This window comes from Bos grunniens, chromosome 15 (assembly GCF_055505025.1).
Source record: "Bos grunniens cultivar Pamir isolate PY7600 chromosome 15, Bosgru_T2T1.0, whole genome shotgun sequence".
NCBI lineage: Eukaryota > Metazoa > Chordata > Mammalia > Artiodactyla > Bovidae > Bos > Bos grunniens.
Genome location: NC_141179.1, coordinates 84854006 through 84869245, shown reverse-complemented (window position 1 = coordinate 84869245; position 15240 = coordinate 84854006). Strand labels below are relative to the sequence as shown.

At 44.9% G+C, this 15240-nt stretch overlaps 1 long non-coding RNA gene across 1 annotated transcript; it reads right to left on the bottom strand.

Annotated features, from left to right (window-relative positions):
• Positions 1 to 10934: 10934 nt before the first annotated feature.
• LOC147358917 (uncharacterized) lies at positions 10935 to 14637 on the bottom strand. Its single transcript, XR_015141729.1, has 2 exons — positions 14267 to 14637; positions 10935 to 14137 (listed from the first exon to the last, which is right to left on the bottom strand). It is a non-coding gene; the product is annotated as an uncharacterized LOC147358917 (long non-coding RNA).
• Positions 14638 to 15240: the final 603 nt, after the last annotated feature.

Below are 15240 nucleotides of genomic sequence, written 5' to 3'. Positions count from 1 at the left end.
AAGGATGACGGGGAATACAAAAGGCTGATCAAAGTGAAAGTGAAAGTGAAGTCGCTTAGTCGTGTCTGACTCTTTGTGACCCCATGGACTGTAGCCTACCAGGATCATCCGTCCATGGGGTATTTGAACAGACAGTGGTACTTAGCATCATGTCTGCCTAAATCAAGGATGACAGTTGGGGAATACAAAAGGCTGATCAAATAACTTAAAAAACAAAAAAACTGTAGAGTACAATGTCCATGGTTTCCCTTGTGGCTCAGATGGTAACGAATCTACCTGCAGTACAGAAGACCCAAACACAAATATTGTATCATTCCACTTATATGAGATACTTAGAATAATTGAAATTATAAGGCAGAAAGTGAAAGGATAGTTGCTAGAGACTGGAGAACAGGTCACGTGACGTTACTGTTTAATGGGTATAGAGTTTCAGTTTTACAAAATGAAAAAACTATGGAGATAAATAGTGGTGATGGTTGCACAATATAATGTACATATTTAAAACCACTTTCAAAACAATTTAAATCAATTTTTAAAGTGATTAAGATGTTAAATATTACATATATTTTAGCACAATTTTTAAATAGAAAAAAAGCAATATATTAATAGTAAGCTGTATTGATAGAATAAAAGAAACGATCACTAAAGATAGATAGAAGGAAACATTAATAGGCTGTAATGGCTGATGATATTATCTCCTTACCTCTAAGTTCTTTCAAAATAAAAATCAATCATTAATCCCTCCAAAAAAACTGCACACTAATAAGGCATTCTAAAACTCTGCCTGGATCCAGAAGAATAGATACTTGTGGGATTCCTATAGGATAATGTGGGCTTCCAGGGTGGCTCAATGGTAAAGAATCCACCTGTAATGCAAGAGACACAAGAGATGCAGGTTCGATCCCTGGGTTGGGAAGATGCCCTGGAGGAGGGAATGGAAACCCACTTCAGTATCCTTGCCTGGAGAATCCCATGGACAGAGGAGCCTGGCGAGTTACAGTCCATGAGGTCATAAAGGGTCAGACACGACTGAGCACACACACATGCACAGGATAAGTGTGCAGAGGAGATAATTGGAAAATGAAGGCAGAGAAGCAAATTGAGACCAATTGCTAATACAGCTAAACCAGCTTATAAAAGAGTTTGGAATTTAGTCTGTAAGTAACAGCATGCTATTAAAGGGTTTTACACAGCAGTGTTTCTTTATCAAGCTTTATGGTTATATCACTATTTCCATGAGAGTATTTTCTGCAGCAAATTACAGATCTCCCAACTCAAAATGCTTAATTAATCAGAAAACATATCTTATAACAGCAAGTTCCCAAGTAGGGACTTCTGGATCAACTGATTCCACAGCTCAGTGGTGGTATCAGTGACCCAGATTCTTTCTGTCTCCCTCTGCAATCTTCATCTTAATTTTAAAGTTGTAAGATGCATACTTCCTGGCTCACATCCAGCAGAAGAAAATGGTTTCTCTTTCTCAGAAGCCAAAGGGAAGCCTTTCTTTACCTTACACTGGCCTAGTTGGCTTAGTCCAGCCCCTTTGTGAACTGAATAATGGCAAAGGGGATGGAATTGCCATGACGAATTTAGATAAAGGTGTAGGAGCGTGATTTTGAAGAAGTCACTCACCTGAAGAATAGAGATAGAATTGAAGAACAAGCCTAGAGACAAGGACACTTAGATGATTGCTTCAACAGAGCCCACGTTAGAGCCAAATGATGAATTCCTAAATTTGAACTATAGAGAATTAAAGAGGATAAACTCGAAAGGTATTTAGGAATTTTATCAATGTTTCATGTATTAGGTTCGCACTCAATGTTTTTCAATAGCTAAAATTAGTAGATACAAAAGTAGTAGATTAGTTACATAAACTGCTTATGGTTTAGTCCTAATTCCAATACTCAACCGTTGAGCTTAGCTTTAAATGCTGATCTGTATTTCACTTGAATATAAAACTGTTCAAAATGTTCATTATTTTCAGTTTTTTGTGTCTGTGTTAATGTAACAGTATTCTGCTACAAACTTAAAATGCAAAAAGACCAACCAAAGTTTTACTGGGGACGGGAATGACACTGTTAGCATCAGAATGCCTTCTGCAGCTGCAGTGACTCCCCCAAATCCTGTAATCTGAGCCAGATAGCTGTCCACTCCAGAAGGATATTTCTCTCTCTGACCCAGAACATGAAGTAGAGGATCCAGAAGGAATCTTGAGACCCATAAATGTCCAGCTGAAGGTGAAAGTTGTTTTGCAAAGAGTCATAATTCAGTTTAACATGGTGGTTTGTAATCCACTGAAGCCACCAGTTTCTGATGGGCCATGGGTCCAGTGTGTCTTTGGCCCCAGGACAGAGCAGATGCTGTTCTCTTTGTATGCTTTCCACTGGTCACACAGGTTTACATGTTTGTTATTGCTATTGTTTTATCTTGTTTTGACTCAGTGGCCAAGGATAATGTATTATATTACAGTATAATAATGAGGAATCTGCTATCGCTCTACTCACCCCAGGTTACACACTGTCTGAATCCTCTGTGTCTTCGTAATTTCCAAAGAACCAGTGTGACTCCAGTCAAGAAAAGATTAATTGTGAATTAGTGAAGAACTCCATAATTTTTTTTTTCAAGAGACCTCATGGAAAATGCATTCTAATGAAGTCTTTTCTGGTACTCCTTTTTCCTGCCTCTTCAATAAAGGATGCAATTTGATGACAAGTTGACTGTTCCTTTTATAAAAGCCAATCTGAGTTGACATGGAAAAATGAAGTCAGTCTGGGGAATATAGGAAAGTGATGTTGAATGCCCACTTTATCTCACATTGGAGGAGATTGGCCTGAGGGAAGGGACTCCATCTAAAAGACGGAGGCTCTAACTTTGGAAGCAGGCAGGATGTCGATGTAGCAATAGCAAGACACTATGTCTTTATTCCTCACCCATGGTGGCTCAGGTGGTAAAGAATCTGCCTGCAATGCAGGAAACATGGGTTCAATCCCTGGGTCAGGAAGATCCCCTGGAGAAGGGAAAGGCAACCCACTCCAGTAGTCTTGTCTGGAGAATTCCACAGATGCCTGGCAGGCTACAGCCCATGGGGTCACAGAGAGTTGGACATGACTGAGCAACTAACGCACTTACCAAATAGAAGTAACAGTCCCTGGACCACAGAGCAGATGCAAGGATTAATGACAATACATCATTAAAAAAGGACTTACAACAGCGCCTAGTTTATGGTAATCCCTCAGTAAATTATTAGTCATCATTTATTAGCTCTTATTATAACTGCAGCATGATGATGTTAGAGCTATGTAGCGTTCTTCCCATTTTCCAAGAATTGGTGATGAGAGTCCATTCTGAAAGCAGAAGATATAGTCAATATCCTAAGCCCAAAAGATCAGTTGAGAGCTTGCTAAGAGGTGCTACTATGGGCTGAATTGCATCTCTCATAAAAGCGATGAAGAAGAAAGGGAAAGTGATAGTCGCTCAGTCATATCTGACTCTTTGTGACTCCATGGACTGTAGCCCACCAAACTCCTCTGTCTGTGGAATTCTCCAGGCAAGAATACTATAGTGGGTAGCCATTCCCTTCTCCAGCAGATCTTCCTGGCCTAGGAATTGAACCCGGGTCCCCTGCATTTCTGGAGAAGGCAATGGCCACCCACTCCAGTACTCTTGCCTGGAAAATCCCATGGACAGAGGAGGCTGGTAGGCTGCAGTCCATGGGGTTGCAAAGAGTTGGACAGGACTGAGCGACTTCACTTTCCCTTTTCACTTTTATGCATTGGAGAAGGAAATGGCAACCCACTCCAGTGTTCTTGCCTGGAGAATCCCAGGGATGGTGGAGCCTGGTGGGCTGCCGTCTCTGGGGTCACACAGAGTCGGACACGACTGAAGTGACTTAGCAGCAGCAGCTCCTGCATTTCAGGCAGATTCTTTACCATCTGATTCACCAGGGAAGTGAAGTGTATGTTAGTCACTCAGTTGTGTCCAACTCTCATGGACTGGGGCTCGCCAGGCTCTTCTGTCCATGGGATTCTCCAGGCAAGAATACTGGAGGGTGCTGCCATTCTCTTCTCCAAGAGATCCACTAGGGAAGCCTCCAGAAAAGCTATGGTAGAGTCCTAATGCCCAGCACCTCATCATGGGACCTTATTTGAAAATAGGATCTTTATGGAAGTAATCAAGTTCAAATGAGGTCATTAGGATGGGCCCTTGATAAAATATGACTGGTGTCCTTATAAAGAGGGGAAATTTGGACACTGAGATAGACATGCACACAAAGGTTATGGGAAGACACACAGGGAACACATCATATGAAGACAGAAGGTTGGAGCAATGTATCTATGAGCTATGAAACAGTAATAGCAAGATTACTGGAGAATCAGCAGAAGTAAGAAAGAGGTCAAGAAGGGTCCTTCTTGCATAGGTTTCAGAGGGACATGAACTTGATTCACAGACCTAACGTTCCAAGTTCCTATGAAATATTGCTCTTTACAGCATCGGACTTTACTTCCATCACCAGTCACATCCACAACTGGGTGTTGTTTTTGCTTTGGCTCTGTCTCTTCATTCTTTCTGGAGTTATTTCTCCAGTGATCTCCAGTAGCATATTGGGCACCTACCGACCTGGGGAGTTCCTCTTTCAGTGTCCTATCTTTTAGCCTTTCATACTGTTCATGGGGTTCTCACGACAAGAATACTGAAGTGGTTTGCCATTCCATTCTCCGGAGACCACATCCTGTCAGAACTCTCCACCATGACTCGTCCATCTTGGGTGGCCTTACATGGCATGGCTCATAGTTTCATTGACTTAGACAAGGCTGTGGTCCATGTGATCAGATTGGTCAGTTTTCTGTGATTGTGGTTTTCAGTCTGTCTGACCTCTGATGGAGAAGATTAAGAGGCTTATGGAAGCTTCCTTACGGGAGAGACTGACTGAGGAGGAAACTGTTCTGATGGGCGGGGCCATGCTCAGTAAATCTTTAATTCAAATTTCTGTTGATGGGTGGGGCTGTGTTCCCTCCCTGTTGTTTGACCTGAGGCCAAACTATGGTGGAGGTGATGAAGATAATCGTGACCTCCTTCAAAAGATCCCATGATGCACTGCTGCACTCAGTGCCCCCAAGCCTGCAGCAGGCCACTGCCAACCCACGCCTCTGCTGGAGACTCCTTGACACTCACGGGAAAGTCTGGGTCAGTCTCTTGTGGGGTCACTGCTCCTTTCTCCTGGTTTCTAGTCACACAAGGTTCTGTTTGTGCCCTCCAAGAGTCTGTTTCCCTGTCCTGTGTAAGTTCTGTAATCAAATCCCACTGGCCTCCAAAGTCAAATTCCCTGGGGGTTCTCAGTCCCTTTGCCAGATTCCAGGTTGGGAAGTCTCTTGTGGGCCCTAGAACTTTTTTAACAGTGTGAGAATTTCTTTGGTGTAATTGTTCTGCAGTCTGTGGGCCATCTGCTTGGCAGCTTTGTGATGGGTGGGACTAATGGCCACCTCCTCCAAGAGGGCTTATGCCACAGGCTGTGTGACCCATGTGACTAAGAAGACCCAGGTGTGTGATCTAGCATGAGATTAAAGAAAAAGAAGGAAAGTGTTGCCTAGTTTATTCCCTCAAATGTCCCTGACACGGGATGCTAGCCGACCCCTGGGACCAGAGCAGCGCTGACTCCTGAGGCTGGACTGGTTTGGGGCTGACACACCTGGTAGGGCCCCCTGCACTGAGACTCCTCTTAAACCTGAACTGTGTCGTCTGCCCTGTGCACCCTGACGGTGACACGACTGTCTGGCCTCAAGGACCAGGGTCAAGTCACCAAGTATCCAGATCCACAGGGGAGGTGGTGCCCAACTGAAGCCTCCATACTGAGAGTGCAGCCTCCTGGGTTGCTCAGCAGGGAGGGGTGTCCCAGGTACACATAACTCTGGAGGGGAGGGGTGAGGCTGCAGGGGGAAGAAGTAGTGAGACCCAAGCCCTTGGGTGTTTGCTCAGCACATTCCACATTAACTCACAGCCCAGGAAGCTGACTTTCCCTAAGACTCCAGTTACAGGTAGAGCCAAAGATGGGCATGAAGAAGTTCTGCCCCCCTGTGGACATTTCCCATAACTGCAGCTTTAGCACCTGTGCTTACTGGCACCTCCAAGTCACAAGGCCTGTGGGGCTGTTCATGACAGCTGCCCTCAGGAAAGGACCTGGGGTGAGTGCTGCAGAAATCAACTGCAAACACAACCAACTTTGAAGAGGCCAACTGCAAGGTTAATTTTCCCCACACCATTTAAAGTAAAAACAAAAATAATAAAATCCCCAAATGGCCAGAGAACAAGATGGTCTATATCCCTAAATAGGACAGGGTGACCAGTCAAAGCGACAACAAGAGATCCAATCTCACCTGTCAGAACGGCCATACTCACGATTCTACAAACAATAAACACAGGCGAGAGCTAGGGGAAGAGTGAGCTCCTACATGCTCGTTAGAATGGACAGTAGCAACAGCTGCTGGAAAGCCTGTGTGTCCACACTCCAGAAAGCAAGATGTCAAGAGAGCACAGCCCATGATTTGCCATACTCACACCTGGGCCTATATCCCAAGAAAACCACCATTCAAAAACACACATGCACCCCACATACACTGCAGCACTGCTTACAATAGCCAAGACAGAGAACCAGCAAGATATACCTGGACAGATTAAAAGTTAAAGAAGATGTGGTACATATATACAATGGAATATTGCTCAGCCATGAAAAATGGCCATTGAAATTGTGAAATTATGCCAGTAATAATCACAAGGATGGACCTTGGAGGAATATAGTCTAGGCGAACTCAGCCAGACCAAGAAAGAAAACAGCATATGATATCATCTCTTCTAGGCAAAATAAGAATAATAAAGGAACAAATTTACACCACAAAAGAGACTCTCAGAATTCAAACAGAAACAGAAGTTTCCAAAAAAAAAAATGTGAAAGAATAAGGATGAATTAGGAGGTCAGGGATAACATATACACGGAAATCTGTATCAGTAATAGACAATCCAGAAGGATTCTCTCTTTCCTTTCTTCCTTCCAAACAGACACAGAAATTTGTATTTCTAACGTATACAGAGAAATCTCTATCTGTAATGGATAATCCAAAATCATTATTTCCTTCCTTCTCATCACATGTACACAGAAATCAGTATCTCTAATAGATTTTCAGGAAGAACCTGATATTCAACACAGGATACTTTGCTCAACCTTCTGCAATAACCTCTATGGGAAAAGAATCCAAAACAGAACAGATAAGCTGCATGTATATGTCATTAGTGACTCACGTGGCTGCCCTGATAAGCCATCTGTATATGTCATTAGTGCCTCACGCGACTGTGCCCTGATAAGCTGCGTGTATATGTCATTAGTGACTCACGTATCTGTGCCCTGATAAGTTGCATGTACACGTCATGTTTGACTCACGTGGCTGTGCCCTGAGAAGCTGCGTGTACATGCCATTAGTGCCTCATGTGTCTGTGCCCTGGTAAGTGCCGGGAGCCAGCGTGAGGAACTCCGCCCATGGCAAAGGTCATGAGGAAGGAGGCTCGGCATACGCAAAGGCGGGCTCGGCATACGCAAAGGCGAGATCGAGCCTCAGGAGTCCCCCTGGAAATTCTCGAGCATCTACCCCCAAAACCAGAGTCTGCCTACTTTACTGCTTTGTGCTCTCACCTACTCCTCTGACAGTCACGGGGCGGGGGGAGCGGGGGTGGCTATCCCCGACCACCTTTTCTCTGAAGGAAATCAACTTAGAGCTCTAGCTAATTAGCCTCCTGGGCATAATAGGAGTGTTTAAATCCAAACCCCTCAGATGGCTCTCTAACTGGCCTGACAGGTTTACCCAGACTACTATAGCTACGCATACGGTTGTTTGCAGTCTTCCAACCACAAGAGGCATGGGGAGCTTAAGATATTCAAATAGTATAGAGCCTCTCAGAGAGTTAGAAATTGTCAGAATATAAATAGTAGAAGATTTCATTGTTGAGCCAATGCTTGCTGCCAAGTTTCCACATCCCCTGTATTGTATCCTTGGAAGTGTATTAATTAATGTAGTTGGTATGGAGAAAAAATAAGTAGTGGCCTTGGTGTTAACAACTTCAGACCCTTCAGGTAATAAATTCTTTCCTTTGTTGTAAGCCCACTGCACCTCTGCCCTATAGGAATGCAACTTTATCTAACACCTTTGGAGGATGGCGCCAAACTTTAAAATAATTACTCTTAGAGAAAATAAGTCTTATGGTTGACAAACCTTTGTCAGAGTCATAAAATGTTAACAGGCCTTCTGGCCAGAAGATGATGTAAATCACCTAAACCATTTGTATACGATAAGTTTGCAGAAAAGAAACCCTGGTTTCGATAAGGATCAAAGACTGCTGACTTTGCATGATTTCACACCCCCTATTATCCTCTATGTGCAACTTACGGTATAAAAGCCCCTGTTGAAAATAAAGCTACAGACCTTGCTCACCAAAGCTTGGTCTCCCCATGTCATTCTTTCTCTCACCTTCTGGCTGAGTTCCCATCTGGAGCGTAGAGGCTCGCCAAGCCTACTAATTTTGCCTGGGCTTCTAAGATCTGACTGGGGAGGCCTTAGTGTCTCCTCTCCTTCAGGAGAACTGGAGGACGCCTGTGGCCTACGTGGGTGGTGCAAACTCCTTGTCTTGGAGTTCTATTGGTTTTCCACGTAAACCAAGTTATGCAGCCTCTTTTCTCCACTGAATTTTCTCACTGAGCTATCCCTATTTAACCACTCTTTATATCTCTAATTAACACTTAAGTAAGCTATTGTCTCCTGATCGCCGACTCCGTCTCCCCTTCGAATTCCCTGGATCCACTGGGGCTGGACCCCGGCAGGTAAGCTCCATGTACATGCCATTAGTGACTCACGTGTCTGCACCCTGATAAGCTGCATGTATATGTCATTACTGACTCATGTGTCTGCACCCTGATAAGCTGCGTGTATATGTCATAAGTGACTCATGTGTCTGCACCCTGATAAGCTGCATGTATATGTCATTACTGACTCACGTGACTGCCCTGATAAGCTGCGTGTATATGTCATTATTGACTCACGTGTCTGCATCCTGATAAGCTGTGTGTATATGTCATTAGTGACTCACGTGTCTGCACCCTGATAAGCTGCATGTATATGTCATTACTGACTCACGTGACTGCCCTGATAAACTGCATGTACATGTCATTAGTGACTCATGTGGCTGTGCCCTGAAGACAAGCACAAAACTACACATCAACTATACTCCAACACAGCACAGGCAGGAGACTAGAGCAAAGGAATAGAAAAGCAATGCCTAGCTTGTTCCCTCCAAGCTCCCTGACTTGGGCAGCTCTCCCCTTCAGGAGCCTCAGCAGGCTTGTGTCTCATGTCTGGACTCATCTGGGGTTGAGGCAGATGGGTTGACACAACCAAAATTTTAAGAGATGGGCAACCTTGAAATTTTGGCTCCACTATGTACAACGCCACCGCCGCCAAGTCGCTTCAGTCGTGTCTGACTCTGTGCGACCCCATGGACTGCAGCCTACCAGGCTTCTCCGTCCATGGGATTCTCCAGGCAAGAACACTGGAGTGGGTTGCCATTTCCTTCTCCATGTACAACAGCCAAGACCAAAAAAAAAAAAAAGTTAATTGTAGAAGCACAGGTGAAGGGATACACAATGGGGTACACGTACATAATGGAATACATCTCAGCCATAAAGAAGTAGGAATAAATGCCAAGTCCAGTGTCAGGAAAGAAAGCAGAGATGATCATTCCAACTGAAGTAAGAGAGACAGGGATAGACTAGTATCATATGACATCACTTCCAAGTGTAAAAGAAAGATGGATACAAATGAACTTACTGCCCAGAGACATAGGCTCACAGACTTAGAAAAGAAACTTCTGGTCATCAAAATATAAAGATGTGGGGCAGGAAGAAAAGAGCTGCTTTAGAGCAACATATGCACACTACTACTGACAAAACAAGCGGCCAGGACCACCACGTAACAGAAGGAAACACACTCACACCTTCATTACCTATAAGGGAAAAACCCTGACAAATCATATATACATCTGTGTAGAAGCGAAACAATTTGTCATAGAAGGAAAAGGAAAAAACAAAACACAAGACTGTAATTCACCTGTATGCTCCAGTTCAAATGAAGGGATGAAAGCAGATGAAGCAGAAAGGATACCCCAACGCTATTCCCCTCAGGGCACGGTGACTTGCAGTGCCACATCCCTGGAGCCCAGCTGGTTTGGGTGCCAAGGCTGGAGTGTCCTGGGGCAGAGCAAGCTGGGAGCATGTGGCAGGCAGTGAAGTTCCTGATTCCCTCTGGAGAGACCCCCCACCTCCAGATACAGGCAGAATAAATGAAAAGATTGGAAGTAACATATGCACATTTGTATCTATCATATAGAGGATAAAAGTATCTACTGAACAGCATAGGGAAGTTTACTGAACACACTGCCATGACCTATATGCAAAAAAAGAGCTCTAAGGAGAATAAGCATCTATGTATAACTGAATCAAGTTCCTGTACACCTGAAACAAACACATCATCAGAAATCCACTCTATTCCAATAGAAAATTGCAAGGAATTTACAGATTAAAAAAAAAAAAAAAGCATGCGGCATGAACAAGGGCTGCCACCTTGTGGCCATTTTCTGTAATAACACCATGAAGAGCTGTGCAGTTGATGTGCTCAGTCTTGTCTGACTCTCTGTGACCCTATGGACTGTGGCCCGCCAGGCTCCTCTGTTCACGGGATTCTCCAGACAAGAACACTGGAGTGGGTTGCCATTTCCTTCTGCTGTTGGGCATTTAATATTCACAAGTACCCAGGGACTGTAAGTAAAAACAGCTGCCCTCGGAAAATGTCCTAGGGGTTGTCATCGAAAAGGAATCCAAGAGAAGGCAGGCATTAAAGAAGCCAATTTCAAGATGTAAGTTTAATTCACAGTTTTTTTTTAAAAATCACATGAAAAAATGTCAACATCATTTAACACTAGAGAAATACAAATCCAAGCTACAGCGAAATATTACATCACACTGGTCAGAATGGCCATTGCCACTCTACAATCAATGATAGAGAGGGTGTGGAGAGAAGGGAACCCTCCTGCAGCATTCTTTGCAATCACATAAGTACATCCAATTGGGACCACAGTACGGATGTTCATTTGAAAAATAACACAGAAGTACCTTAGGACCCAGCAATCCAACACCTGGAAATAAATCCAGAGAAAACCTAAAATTTAAAAGCATGGGTAATCTTCAATCTCGGTTCCACTAGGCAAGACAAGAAAGCAGCTAATCAGAGAAGGACAGATGAATGGATACAGAAGATGAGATACACACGCAGAGCAGCATCACTCAGCCGTAGAAAGGATAATATCATGCCATGTCCAGCAACAAGGAAGGAAGTAGAGATGATCACAGAAAGTGAAGTCAGACAAAGGACAACTACCATAGGGCATCACTTTAGAGGCAGATTCTAAAAACAGACACAGATAAACTTCTTCACCAAATAGAAAGGGCTCCACAACACAGCAAAGCACCTGCTGCTGCAAAGGCGCTTCAGTCGTGTCCGACTCTGTGCAACCCCATAGACAGCAGCCCGCCAGGCTCCTCCGTCCCTGGGATTCTCCAGACAAAAACACTGGAGTGGGTTGCCATTGCCTTCTCCAATGCATGAAAGTAAAAAGTGAAAGTGAAGTCGCTCAGTCATGTCTGACTCTTCATGACCCCATGAACTGCAGCCCACCAGGCTCCTCCGCCCATGGGATTTTTCCAGGCAAGAGGACTGGAGTGGGGTGCCATCACCTTCAAAGCACCTAATGGTTACCAAAAAGGAAAGGTGGTGGGCAATGAGAAATGAGGTGTAATAATCAGTAAGGACCCTTCATCAACCCTGCATAATAAACTATATGGGAAATGAACCCAAAAAAGGACATGTCCACATCTCTGCAAAGGGAATCATGTTGATGTACACCTAAAACAAAGATAAACACAACACACACACACACACATCCTACAACATTGTAAGTCACTTATACACCAATATGAAATACAAATTACAAAAAGAGCATGCCGACTCTATTCCCCTCAGGCCTTGGTGACCTGGGCTGCTGGCACATCCCTGAAGCCTGGGTTCCCAGATGGACTGTTGTGGGGCTGACAGAGCTGGGAGAGATGTGCTGGCCAATGAGCCCTGCCCCACAGGCCTGCGTGCCTGCTCCCCTCTGCACCAGCCCACAACCTCCAGATCCAGGGGGTCCTCCTGCACCCAAAGGATGTGGAGCCTCTGGGCTGGAAGAACTATGAAAAGGCCCCTGGGCTCCATGTCTCCCAGTGTTGGGGTTCCCACCTCCAGCCTCCTTCCTTGGGGTTGCCCCACCTGTGGTGAAAGCACCCTCCAGAGAGTGGTGTTGCAGGAACTGGGATGTGTCCAGGGGATGGGGGTGAGGAAGGCAGGAGGAATGGGAGACAAGCCTTGGGTGTTTCTTCCAGCACTTTCCATTCTGACAGTTCAGGAACAGGACTTTCCCTAAGGCTCTGGTTCCCCCAGACAGGGTTGAGCATAAAGATATGCTGCCACCTTGTGGCCATTTCCCATAACAACAACTTTGAAACCATAGCGGATGGGCACTTTAATGTACATTAACAGGGCCTGCAGGGCTGCAAGTAAAAAACACCTGCCCTCAAGAAATGTCTTAGGGGAGGTCACTGGAAAAATATTCAGAATAGGGCAGGATTTCAAACTCACACAGTTTCAAAAATCATGTCAATATCGCTAAATATGAGAGAAATGCAAATGAAAACTTCAAGTTATCACCTCACACCAGTCAGAATGCCTACAGTCAGATGATACTCTACAAACAATAAATACTGGAGAGGGTGTGGAGGAAAGAGAGCCCTCCCACACTGATACTGGGAATGGCCAATGGGAGCAGCTACTGTGGAGGACACCGGGCAGAATCCTTAGCAAAGAAAATCAGACTGAAATTACAATACTCCTAATGCCACATACAAAAATTAACTGCAAATAGATTAAGGGTCTAAATAAATGGACAGATACAATGAAACTCTTAAGGAAAAAAGCAGAACACACTTTGACATAAAATGCAGCAAGTTCTTTTTTGATCCACCTCTTAGAATCAGGACTATTTAAATAAAACAGAAATAAACAAATGAGACCTAATAAACGTTTAAAGCATCTGCACAACAAAGGACACCTGCAGTGAGAGAAAAAGACAACCCTCAGGATGAAAAAAAATTCTGGCAAAGGAAGATACCCACAGGAATTTGTCTCCAACACACACAAACAATGCCTGGCAGGAGGAAAGACCAAGAGCTTACCGCAGCACTGACCCCTGGGAGGGCCATGCGACCCACTCAGAGAAGAGCACGTTACCAAGAGAAGCCCACCTCAGCCCCAGCCCCCGGACCTCTGAGCACTGACATCCAGACACAGGCACAGAATTTTCTAGGCCAGAGGCCAGGCCAGGTCTCTACCCAGGTCTCCATTCCCAGCGCACACAGGACAAGGCCAGGCCTAAATGCTCTCACTGTAGAAGCACACAGTCTCATCTAAACATCATCAGTGTGGACAGCACCTGGGCAGGTCTGAACCTACCTCGTAGACAGACCTTCGTCAGGGTTCAGTTCAGTTCAGTCACTCAGTCGTGTCCGACCCTGAGACCCCATGCATCGTAGCACACCAGGCCTCCCTGTCCATCACCAACTCCTGCAGTTCACCCAAACACCTCCATCAAGTTGGTGATGCCATCCAGCCATCTCATCCTCTGTCATCCCCTTCTCCTCCTGCCCCCAATCCCTCCCAGCATCAGGGTCTTTTCCAATGAGTCAACTCTTCGCACGAGGTGGCCAAAGTACTGGAGTTTCAGCTTTAGCATCATTCCTTCCAAAGAAATCCCAGGGCTGATCTCCTTCAGAATGGACTGGTTGGATCTCCTTGCAGTCCATGGGACTCTCAAGAGTCTTCTCCAACACCACAGTTCAAAAGCATCAATTCTTCGGCGCTCAGCTTTCTACACTAGCTTAAAGCTGCTCTCCCAGGAGGCACAGGTCACACACATGCAGGGTCTCTCACTGTTGAAGGGCGCTCACCCTTGCCTGTGAATTAGGATGCACATTTCTTGACCAAGAAATAATCAGCAAGCTCCACCCTTCACACACATCAGGGGAGGGTGAAACTGGAAGAATCTGTGTCATTGAACATTCCAACAGGCAAAACAAAGTTACCAATTGCTTTGGCCACGTGAAGGTCAGTGTCTCGCTGTTTCTCACCGTTCGTTGCACCGAAGGCAGGCAAGGCACGAGCAGGGAAGCTGGAAGAAACCTTGGGGAGCGTAGGAGCCACAGACTTGTTCATTCTCTCCTGACTGGCACAGCGGCTGTAACAGCAGACGCGCTGTATCCTCTGGTCTCCTGGAGATTCAGAGGGCGCAGCCGTATCGTAGCCGCAAGGGCGTTTCTCCTGGAACTTACTGATGTTTACAGAGCAAAAGTGGTCTGCGGTACCCTGTGAAGTGCGTGCGCTGTGCTGTGAGCGTGCTCAGCTGATACAGAGCCGTGTATTTACAAAACGTGGGGCCGGAGCGAGAGGCAGTGGGCGAGAGAGCCTGATTACCACCAGCTTGGCTCGTTTGCTTTTTCCTTCGTTCAGGATCCAGGGGCCGGGAATTTTTTAGAGTGCAGCCCAGTGTCGTGTAAAGACACACAGGATGTGGCCTGATTCCAGCATCCCAGGCTTCCAGCAGGAGGTGGCCCCTCTGGAAACCTTTTGGAAAAGTATATTCTTTATCAGAATAAAAATGTGTTGTTGAAATTTCAACCATACTAGTTATTATTTGCAACTTAACACATTCTTAAAAGTGTGGCACCCTGATTTTTGCAGTTCCCATTGGTTCCATTGGTTCAAATTTTCCAGGTAGAAACAAGCCATCATTTCAAACTAGTTTCTTCTAATTCTGTTATTTGTTACTATTTCACACTTGAAAAAAAATAAAAGCAAATTCCTGCAAACAATGAGTGACTCAAAGAGCACAGGAGCCACAGGTACTTTTTCTTCTAACAGTTTCATTTCTCTTCATGAAGAAAACAGAAAAAAATGCCACCCTCCCCAATTTTTTGCTTCTCTGTTCAAAATGAGCTAAAATGAAATTGATATTCATATCAACAAATAACCGTTTTTGAGGTTTGAAATGTCATACCAG